Source organism: Eleutherodactylus coqui, chromosome 1 (assembly GCF_035609145.1).
Source record: "Eleutherodactylus coqui strain aEleCoq1 chromosome 1, aEleCoq1.hap1, whole genome shotgun sequence".
In the NCBI taxonomy this organism is placed as follows: Eukaryota; Metazoa; Chordata; class Amphibia; order Anura; family Eleutherodactylidae; genus Eleutherodactylus; species Eleutherodactylus coqui.
The window spans coordinates 500,022,249-500,033,187 of record NC_089837.1 but is presented as its reverse complement, the minus strand read 5'-3'; positions in this window follow the sequence as shown (position 1 = coordinate 500,033,187).

Genomic DNA, 10,939 nt, shown 5'->3' with positions numbered 1-10,939 from the left:
CAGTGCTGCATCCTCCACCAATGCGCTGCTGCTTGCTGCTTGGAATGCAGAACATGAAGGTGGTTTCTTCTCCTACAGGTGCTGGGAATAAGAGGTCCCAGGTGAGATCTCAGATCATGTTCCCTGACAAGTGTTCCAATTCCTCATGCCTGAGCTGCTGGTGGATGTACTGCTACACTCATACTGCCTGCATCCCCTAACTCTGTACCAGGAGGTAGGAAATCTGGGGCTGTCAAAGGAAAGGGCTGCCCCCTGCATAACAGATGAATGCTAGGAGGACTAATCGCAAATAATGTGTGTAAAAAGCTATAATAATAGAAAATACAGCGTAACAAACAATAAAGGATACAATGTATCATAATATAGTACACTGTATCATAATATAGAAGAATGTATCATAATATAGAAGAATGTATCATAATATAGTAACACCAGCAAGAATATCATTGAGTTGCATGCAGCCGGTAATGGGTTGCAGCAGTCACATTCTTGTGATGGGATCTCATCGCTGGAGCCAAAAAAGAGTGCAGTGGGGACCCAGAGACTATTAGAGCAGTGGGGGTGCAGGATGAGGGGAGTATGGTTACTCTCACATCTGCGTTGGAACCTCCAGTTGGAGGTTATGCAGCAGATCCCGCTCAAAATACTGGAAGAAGAGTGATGCATGCAGCTATTTTTCCTCCATCTAAAAGCTGGGCGGCTGAGCGGAAAGTCAATGGGGCATCTTTGGCGCTGTTAGGTTCCGTTCTGATATGGAGCCGTTCGGCCAGAGGGATTCCCCTTTCCTGCTCCCCGAACGCAGCAGGAACGTGGAACGCCAGGAGCAGGTGTGAAACTACCCTATGATGTTTTTATACAGTGTCAAGCAGATTTCAATTAAATGGGGTTTTCTGGGATTAGGATATTGACGATCATCAGGATAGGTCATCAATATCAGATGGGTGGGGGTCTCCTGCTCCGGACTCCTGCTGATCAACCGCTTAAAGTAGTTAGGTGCTCAGGTGAGCGCCAGAGCCATTTCACTGCATACCAGGCACAGCGTCATACATTTCATAGTGGTTGTACTTGGTATAGCAGCTGGGTCCCATTCATTTGAATTGCTCATGGGCCATATGACCGATGACTGTGGCATTACAAGCTTGAGGCCAGCTACACACAATACGCAGTGAATAGAGCCCGTTGATTTTAATGTGTTTGTTCACATGTGCGTATTATTCCTGCACATTGTTTTTTCTGTGCATCAAAAGTCTCCATAGAAATCAATGGGGACCCCAAATGTGTGCACCATATTATAGGAGATGTGCGATATTTTGTGTAATTGCGCAGGAAAAGAACACAACTTAACTCAGACTAATTAGCCATTTCAATGGCTGGGAGTATCAGTGCATATCTTTTTGCATGCGTAAAGGCGCACATCTTGTGCGTACAAAAGAACCGCAAAATAAACATTGATGCATGCACAAAAAGACATTCATTCCACAAATATGCGACACTCATGCTGTATAAAGCCGGCATAAGATGAGACCACAGCACTCACCCTCCTCAAACCGCTGATTGGCGGGGATCAGGAGCAGCGGGCCCCACTGATCTCATATTAATGACCTGTTATGAGGATGGGTCAGCAGGTCCCAAGTCCTAAAAAACCCTTTGCAATCCAATTTTGGATTCAGGGTTTCCTAGGGGGCTCTCTCTTTCTGCCATTATACAATGGCGCCATCTGCTGGCTAGAGCCAGTACTGCGGTATGAGACATGCTGGAGAGGCCCCGGACAACAGAGCAGCCAGTAATATACAGTAAGAATACCCTGACGGACGTCTTCCGACATTAGAGCTGTACACTCTTCAATCAGAATGTCTTCAGACGTCAGACAGTGGGTTGGAAAGGGTTAATTTTTTCTTAGCCAGACTCTGAGCAGAAGTCAGTCATGTTATTTTTGTCCTATTCTTGCCATATCTATGCATGTGCGTCTGAACAAAGCCTGCGGAGATAACGTTATTTTTTTTTAACTGAGGCTTTCATCGCGGTGGCAGTTTTTGGGCAGGAGTGACGTCATGCGCATGCACCCAATCCCACAATGCAGCGCAGGCCTGTTTGGTAGAACGTATGACGTCTCCAGTGACAAAGGTAGAAACGTCATTCAGAAAAGAAGGGGGCATGCTTCAGCTGAAGAGGCAGGAAGGGAGCCCGAACCGCTTGCAGAGGTGGACCACCCATTGGATGGTCCACTCTTAATTTGCATATGGTGAAAGAAGATGGGAGCCTCAACTAAAATAAAAACGATACTGCTGGATTCCTTCTTCAGATATATGGCGCTAATAAGTGAAGAAAACCATGGCAGACTCCCTTCAGATGTAAAAAGCAAGAAAATGAGCAAAAATCTATAAAGCGTAATAATAAGGTGGCCAGCGCACATTTATAATATACTGTAGAGGGAAAGAAAAATCTATATTTATCCTTCTAGATTCCACGTTGGCAGATGTAGCAGAGTGGAGTTTGCCATTTGCCATAATTCATTCCCAATCTATATATAGTTTTACATTGGACTGCAGGCAAACCTAGAAGAACATCGGAGCTCAGATGCCAATACTAGAAAGAAAATCACTACTTAAAGAGTGAAGTAGCAAAGTCAGCTCTGCTTCATCCGTCAGGCAGTATTCATACGTGCTATTTTGGGCAGTGAAAAATTGACCGTTTTCCATGCAATTTTCAAGTTATTTTCTTGATATTTTCATGCAATGTTCTCATGCGTTTTTCAAGTCCGTTTTTCTCTGATCTGTAGTTCCTGGGGTTTTTTTTTGTTCTTTTTTTTCAGGTGGTTCCCATAGTAACCTGTGTTAAAAACGCATTGCATTTGCACGCAAGTCACATGACATGCGATTGGGATGCGTTCTTTTAACACTCCCATAGAAAATAGCGGGCGATCCCACAAAAATAGCATATGCAGCAGTTTTTCTAACTTGGACTATCAGTCTGAATGAAAAAAATCGTATGTGAATTAACTCAAATGAATGGGCTCTCCTCCCTTGTGAGTTATGTCCCTCTGGTGATCAGATAGCACTCGCACGGTAATCACTCATGTGAATACAGTCTAAACCAAATATATACTTCCCCTGTAATCAGTTTGGTAGTAACTTGTGTCCCTTCAGGGTACCTAAAAAGGCATGCATGGGGGGAGGGGGGTCTTCCTTGGGAGTTTGAGAACAGAACTTGTGTTGGAGTTTTGTAATATAGCACCTTATACTTTACACTGAGCCTATATAAAACTATCTATATATCTATGTCTGTCTGTATATCCAAAATTCAAAGCAGCTTTATTAACAGGACCACTGTACATTAGTGCTGCCAAAGCGACATCTATCTATCTATCTATCTATCTATCTATCTATCTATCTATCTATCTATCTATCTATCTATCTATCTAGTAACATAGTAACATAGTATGTAAGGCCGAATGAAGACATTGTCCATCTAGTCCAGCCTGTCTATCCTACTGTGTTGATCCAGAGGATCTATCTATCTCATATCTATCTATCTATCTATCTCATATCTATCTATCTATCTATCTATCTCATATCTATCTATCTATCTCATATCTATCTATCTCATATCTATCTATCTATCTCATATCTATCTATCTCATATCTATCTATCTATCTCATATCTATCTATCTCATATCTATCTATCTATCTATCTCATATCTATCTATCTCATATCTATCTCTCTATCCCATATCTATCTATCTATCTATCTATCTATCTATCTATCTATCTATCTATCCCATATCTATCTATCCCATATCTATCTATCCCATATCTATCTATCCCATATCTATCTATCCCATATCTATCTATCCCATATCTATCTCATATCTATCTATCTCATATCTATCTATCTATCTATCTATCTATCTATCTCATATCTATCTATCTATCTATCTATCTATCTATCTATCTATCTATCTATCTATCTATCTATCTATCTATCTATCTATCTATCTATCTCATATCTATCTATCTATCTATCTCATATCTATCTATCTATCTATCTCATATCTATCTATCTATCTCGTATCTATCTATCTATCTATCTCATATCTATCTATCTCGTATCTATCTATCTCGTATCTATCTATCTCGTATCTATCTATCTCGTATCTATCTATCTCGTATCTCTCTATCTCGTATCTCTCTATCTCGTATCTCTCTATCTCGTATCTCTCTATCTCGTATCTCTCTATCTCGTATCTATCTCTCTATCTCGTATCTATCTCTCTATCTCGTATCTATCTCTCTATCTCATATCTATCTATCTCTCTATCTCATATCTATCTATCTCTCTATCTATCTCTCTATCTCATATCTATCTATCTATCTATCTATCTCATATCTATCTATCTCTCTATCCCATATCTATCTATCTCTCTATCCCATATCTATCTCTCTATCTCTCTATCCCATATCTATCTATCTATCTATCTATCTCATATCTATCTATCTATCTCTCTATCCCATATCTATCTATCTATCTCTCTATCTCTCTATCTCTCTATCCCATATCTCTCTATCTATCTCATATGTCTCTCCCAGCCCGTGGAGCTGCTGCTAGTTACTGCAGATATCAGTTAATGGTCATAATAATGTGACTCGACTCTGTAAATACCGAGTTGTCACGAAACTGGAAATTAGAGGAAAACTGCTGCCAGAACTGACCCAAAGTTTTCTCTGGCACGATAGAAGGCATCGGCTGCCTCAGCTCTGATGCTCCCTGCGCAGATAGAATATTGCATGTTGCATTTGTCTATCCGGCTGTGCAAAAAAATGCACCAAACAGACCACACTTGTGTCCATCGCCAACATACCAAATCCTGAGCAGACACAACCGGTGAACCCCGCCTCAGCAACAGCTTATTTCCGAGCCCCCCTGTAAGTCGCTCGTCATATTATTATTGCCTTCTACCTATGATGCCTTTTCTCTTACTATACTTAACCCCTTGGTGACCACAATGCACCTTTTTACTGACCTCAATAATGGGCTTTAAACCTGCACATACATCTTGTTAAGGCGGTGGCTTGGCTGACTACTAACAGCCAGGCTCCTGCTCTAACTGCCAGGAAAGGAGAAACCACAGATCCTTGCAGTTTAACCCTTCACATGCCAGAATTAATAGTAACTGCAGCATGTAAGCAGATGACAGAAGGAGGGAGCTCTTTCTGCCACCCATCATCACCCCAATGTGATCGTAAAGTACCAATGAGTTGCCATGGCAACTGAAAGTCTGACAAAGGCCTCCATGTCTGCCATGCAACGCAGCTTATTAGACCCTACCTACGTCAGATTCTTACAGGCTGCTGTCTGAGGCTTATTAGAATGTACTACATAAGTAATGCAGTGTACTATCCTAGTGATCAAATAATTACAAATTGAAGTCCCCTTCTGTCAAAAGAAGTTCAATAAAGTTTAATTCAAAGAAACAAATCCAGTTTGAAAAATTCACATTTTCCCCCACAAAACACTGCTTTAGGGTGGATTCAGACGACCATATATCGGCCAGGTTTTGACACCCGGCCTATATATGTTGCCCCTCTGATGCATTAGTTTACAATGCAGCAGTGCACATGGGCGTATTTCCGCGGCGTAAAAGCTTCCGTCCGGCCAAGATAATGGATTTCGGGCGGGTGCTTTTATGCTGGTGGTGGCTGCATAGACTTCTATGAGAGCCCATGACAGCTGCCGGAGAAGAGAGGTGGGGGGGAGTTTAGCAGTATGACTGCTTAACTCCCAGCCCCTTCCCTGCTCCTCTCCGCCCCTTGCTGGCTGTTAGCATTGGGAGGAGGCGGGACAGGGGTGGAGCTAAGCTGGCTTGTGCTAGTCGGGCATTTCTGGCTGCCGGCAGGGGGCGGGAGCTTAGCACACTAGCTCCTGCCCCGTTCTGCCTCCTCCTTTTGCAGAGAGCCGGCGAGGGGGAGGGAAGGGGGAGAGCAGCTAAGCAGAGCTAAACTGTCTCCTCCTGTCCAACGGCATTGTGAATCCAACCTTAAATGGCTAAAATACCAAAATAATTTTAAGAAGCGGCACAAAATTGCTATTAACGCCTTCGTAACGACCCCGACAATGAAAGTATTTTGTTATTTATTGCGCACGGTGAACGCTATGAAAATCACTTTTAAAAGTAATGTCAGAATTGCTACTTTTCTTTACTTCGCCTATCAAAGAAAACATAGTAAACAACAATCCATAAGTCACACGTACCTCAAACCGCTACCAATAAAAGCTACAACTCTTCCTGCAAAATAACGAGACCTCACGGAGCTCCGTTGCTGGAAAACATAATAATGCTGCGATGCCCAGTCAATAGTTTTCCTCTAAAAATTTTTTATTGGTATTGTGCAAAAAAGGTAACAAAAATCTCCCTAAACTATCGCAGTGATCAAGCCGATCTGATAAGAAAGTTGGCCTCTTATTTTTACCAAATCGTGAACACTGTAAAAAAAAAACAAAAAAAAACCTAAAAATAATGGCGACATTTATGGCCATTTCCCCCCCCCCCCCCCCCTGAAAATAATAGACTAAAAGTACCCCACAGTGATGCCATTAAAACACACAACTCATCCCCAAAGAAACAAGCCCTCATACAGCGATGTCAACGGGTTATGGCTCTTACCATAAAAATCAGTTGGCCCTTAGGGCTGCTCACTGAAGGGTTAAAGGCACATACACTAAAGTGATCTATTCCATACCTATATCTATATGCACTGGCAACCTGTAGAGGGCGCTGTTCTTAAATGCATAGTTTTCTGCAAGGTCATAAGGAGGTGAAAGTGCAAATTAGATCAAAGACCTGCAATCACTTGACACGGAAAGACTAAAGCGCGGGTACTTTACCTTTCAGGGACCTCCAGCGCCTCCATCCAGGAACACTGAGCCCAGGGCTGACCAGTCCATGACAGCAATGCTTCCCCCAGACACTGCAGATGAATGCAGGAGGGATGAATGTATCACAAGGTGCTGCGAAAGGCGAAGTGCAAACTGCAGCTTCCCAACCTAATTGCCTGTTATGTGTTGTAAGAACATAATGATGCGCGGATCTAATGCACCACAAATTGGAGTGCGAGTAGAAGGGGATGGATTTGATAAACTGTGCACGGGGAGCTTCTGATCTTCCCGGGAGATGAAGCAGGGATTTGTCCGCAGCATCTCCTTAATCCTGTTGCAGATTTGCAGTCATTGCTTTGTACGGGGAAGAGATGAACCTACTTTTATTCCATGCATCTTGCAGCATCCCAGGAGATCATGCAGAGGACGGGGAGGGGACTGGCAAAAAAGAATAATGCAACTAGCATTGATCCCTGCCTGCACCGCATGGCATACACATGAAGAGACATTGATTTGTTCATCCCCTCATATCTCTCTATCTCCTCTGCATGTGCCAGCTGCTTGTGCCAGCTGGATCTCTCGGATTAAAGACTAGAACAATATAGCAGAGGCTGGCCTTGGCACTTGCCGAAATAATTCCTGTTATTAACCTTCCTATTCAGGCTGATGACAAAATATGCATAGATAACAGGAGACGTGTGTGTATATATATATATATATATATATATATATATATATATATATCCAGGTTGGGGGAATTTCCTTCAAAGGGGTCATATTGTTAATGGCTATGGTGTCTTTGGGTTGGTTGGCTCAATGGTAGTACCCCTTTTTATAGGGTGTGCCATATGGTATATATGGATGATGATATGGTGCTCCAGCAAGCAATTGGAGGCATAGATGGGGATTGATTGCTCCCACAGTTGGTGTATGAGCCAAATAACTGACCTGGTGACATTAACCTTATTGCAATCCTCCTTCTGGACCACAGCACTGTTGCAGAGTTGCATGGTTATCTGCAACTCCCCTCTGTGATGATGGTGCTGTCTAGAGATGTTGTTCAGGCTCGGCCATTGTTACAGGACGTCTGTCTCCTGTATGGGGAAGACTCACTATCTCTCTCCACGGGTCTCTTCCAAGGAGTAATTGTAGGGAACCACAAGTGTCACTACATAATTGCACTGATAGTTCTGAGAAGTTGAACAAATGTAACTTTGAATGTGCTTTTAGTATTTAGTGAAGCATCTCGTCTTGAAAGTGGTGGCTAGCATGGAGACTCGTCTAAAGAAGGATAGAACCCACTAGAAAATATAATTTTTTTACAATTAAAAAATAACTTTTATTTATCCTATTTAAAATAGACAAACATATATGACAACAAGAAAATTTAATAATACCTCCGTTATTAGTACTGTATTCGCAATAACTGACAGTTATTTTGATACTTGTTATTGCTTATGTGGAGGTATGCGCATATGATAGGGATCACCCTGAAAATGGTCTGTTACCCAGAGATCCAAAGGTCACAAAATAAACAGTTGGCCCAGATACGGCCTTGACTGTATAAAGGATTAGACCGTGGATCTCGTGTGATTATTCCACTCCTTTAGTGCAGTTTATTATAATTTATTGAAACTGGTACACATATAGTTATTCACAAAAAACCGTGGATCTTTGGGAAAATATTGTATTGCACTAAAGGAGTGGAATAATCACACGAGATCCACGGTCTAATCCTTTATACAGTCAAGGCCGTATCTGGGCCAACTGTTTATTTTGTGACCTTTGGATCTCTGGGTAACAGACCATTTTCAGGGTGATCCCTATCATATGCGCATACCTCCACATAAGCAATAACAAGTATCAAAATAACTGTCATTTATTGCGAATACAGTACTGATAACGGAGGTATTATAAAATTTTCTTGTTGTCATATATGTTTGTCTATTTTAAATAGGATAAATAAAAGTTATTTTTTAATTGTAAAACAATTATATTTTCTAGTGGGTTCTTTCCAGTGAATTAATTTACATTAAACGAGAACCCTACTGTCTCAGTGAATAAAAGAAGGCTAGAACAGTCTAGTAACGCAGCCAGTAACTCAGCTCTTCCGGTTTAGCTATTCAGCTGTAAGCTGATGCGAGGAGCAAAAGGTATCTAACTTGATGTAATGTTCCAGAAGTTGGTCTCCGAGAAGAGAGCAGATGGTGGTGTAGAGCGAGATAGCTGGTTTAGAGGACAGATCCTCAGTTTCTAACAGCCATTTCTGGATCTGGCTTCTGCATGATGCAGGTTGAGGATTTCTGAAGGATTTGTGAAAAAACCACATCAGAAGTGCAGAAGAAATCGAGAGGCAGCAGCACTACCAGTGACCAGCTTCAGGACGGGACTGCAACAAGTGCATTGTAAAGGACTTGAACCATCATCATCTGAATGCTGAAGAAACATTAGTTAAAGGGGTTGTCCCGCGGCAGCAAGTGGGTCTATACACTTCTGTATGGCCATATTAATGCACTTTGTAATGTACATTGTGCATTAATTATGAGCCATACAGAAGTTATAAGAAATTTTTCACTTACCTGCTCCGTTGCTAGCATCCTCGTTTCCATGGAGCCGTCTAATTTTCAGCGTGTAGACGCGCTTGCGCAGTCCGGGTCGTCGTCTTTTCTGAATGGGGCCGCTCGTGCCGGAGAGCGACTCCTTGTAGCTCCGCCCCGTCACGTGCCGATTCCAGCCAATCAGGAGGCTGGAATCGGCAATGGACCGCACAGAAGCCCTGCGGTCCACCGAGGGAGAAGATCCCGGCGGCCATCTTCAGCAGGTAAGTAAGAAGTCACCGGAGCGCGGGGATTCAGGTAAGCGCTATCCGGTGTTCTTGTTTAACCCCTACATCGGGGTTGTCTCGCGCCGAACGGGGGGGCTGTTGAAAAAAAAAAAACCCGTTTCGGCGCGGGACAACCCCTTTAACTGTCACCCTTTCCTGTCGCCCTGGTCTCTCTTCCTCTGGGGTTATTACTCTACACCACGACATCACACCGGGGAACAGATACCAGTCCTTACCATCAACCTCCAAACTTTCACTTTATTGTAGCAGGGTGGGAGAGCGACATATAACATAACTGCCACTGTGAACCTCGCCCCCCACTCGGGCACATTACACTAGCCCCTCTCCAGGGACTCCTGGGCCTTCTTATCACTGGGCCCAATTTTCCTGCGCCCATGCTGTAGTGGGGAAGTGAGTGTCCTCTGTGTGGCATAGGCCATAAGTTTTCCCTGGCTCTTTATATACTGGGCCTCTGCTCCTATATCACTTGGTGACTCTACTGCTGCCATGTCTTCTGGGCTGATGACATACTAGCCACCTCACCAACATGTGATCATGGAATTGGCTTTACCAGCAACGTACACCTGCATCCTAAACTGCTTGGAGCCAACATGCAGGAGCTGCAGCGCCTCTTGTTTCTTCAACAGAGGTTTGACACTCCCTTATACTTAAATCAAACTGCTTAATCAATAAACTGGGGGATATGGCTACATTTTCATACTTTGGCCTCCCAGTGTTAGATCAGAGGTGCAAGCTACAGGTGCCCAGGCTATAAGGGTCATAGGTGATTGTATTGCATGGCAAGGTTCTAGTAAGCTGAGGCAGAATCACTAGAGGGTTAGTCTGGGTGGGGTCATAGCCATCATATTACCTTACTACAACCATCTGAACTGACTTGCTGACATGTTAAAAGCCAGAACCTGAGACCATGACTTCAGGGTGTACCTATATTTACATGCCGCTCATCTCACTGTGGCCTGGTATATGTCCATTTTCTTTATGGATGTATATAAGGTATCCGCAGCCACCTCCCACCTCCTCAGCCATGAGTTCAACAGTCAGACATAAATATCACATATAGACATATAGTGATCACAGATGGTTTATTTCCGAAAACGGAACAGAGAGACAGAATTCTAACTGACAGCCATAACTGTGTGAAGGCAGCCATAGATCACAGAGGATTGCCCGGATAGGATCAGTTGTATCAACCGTGAGAAGTATTGGGTATGTACAGCCTC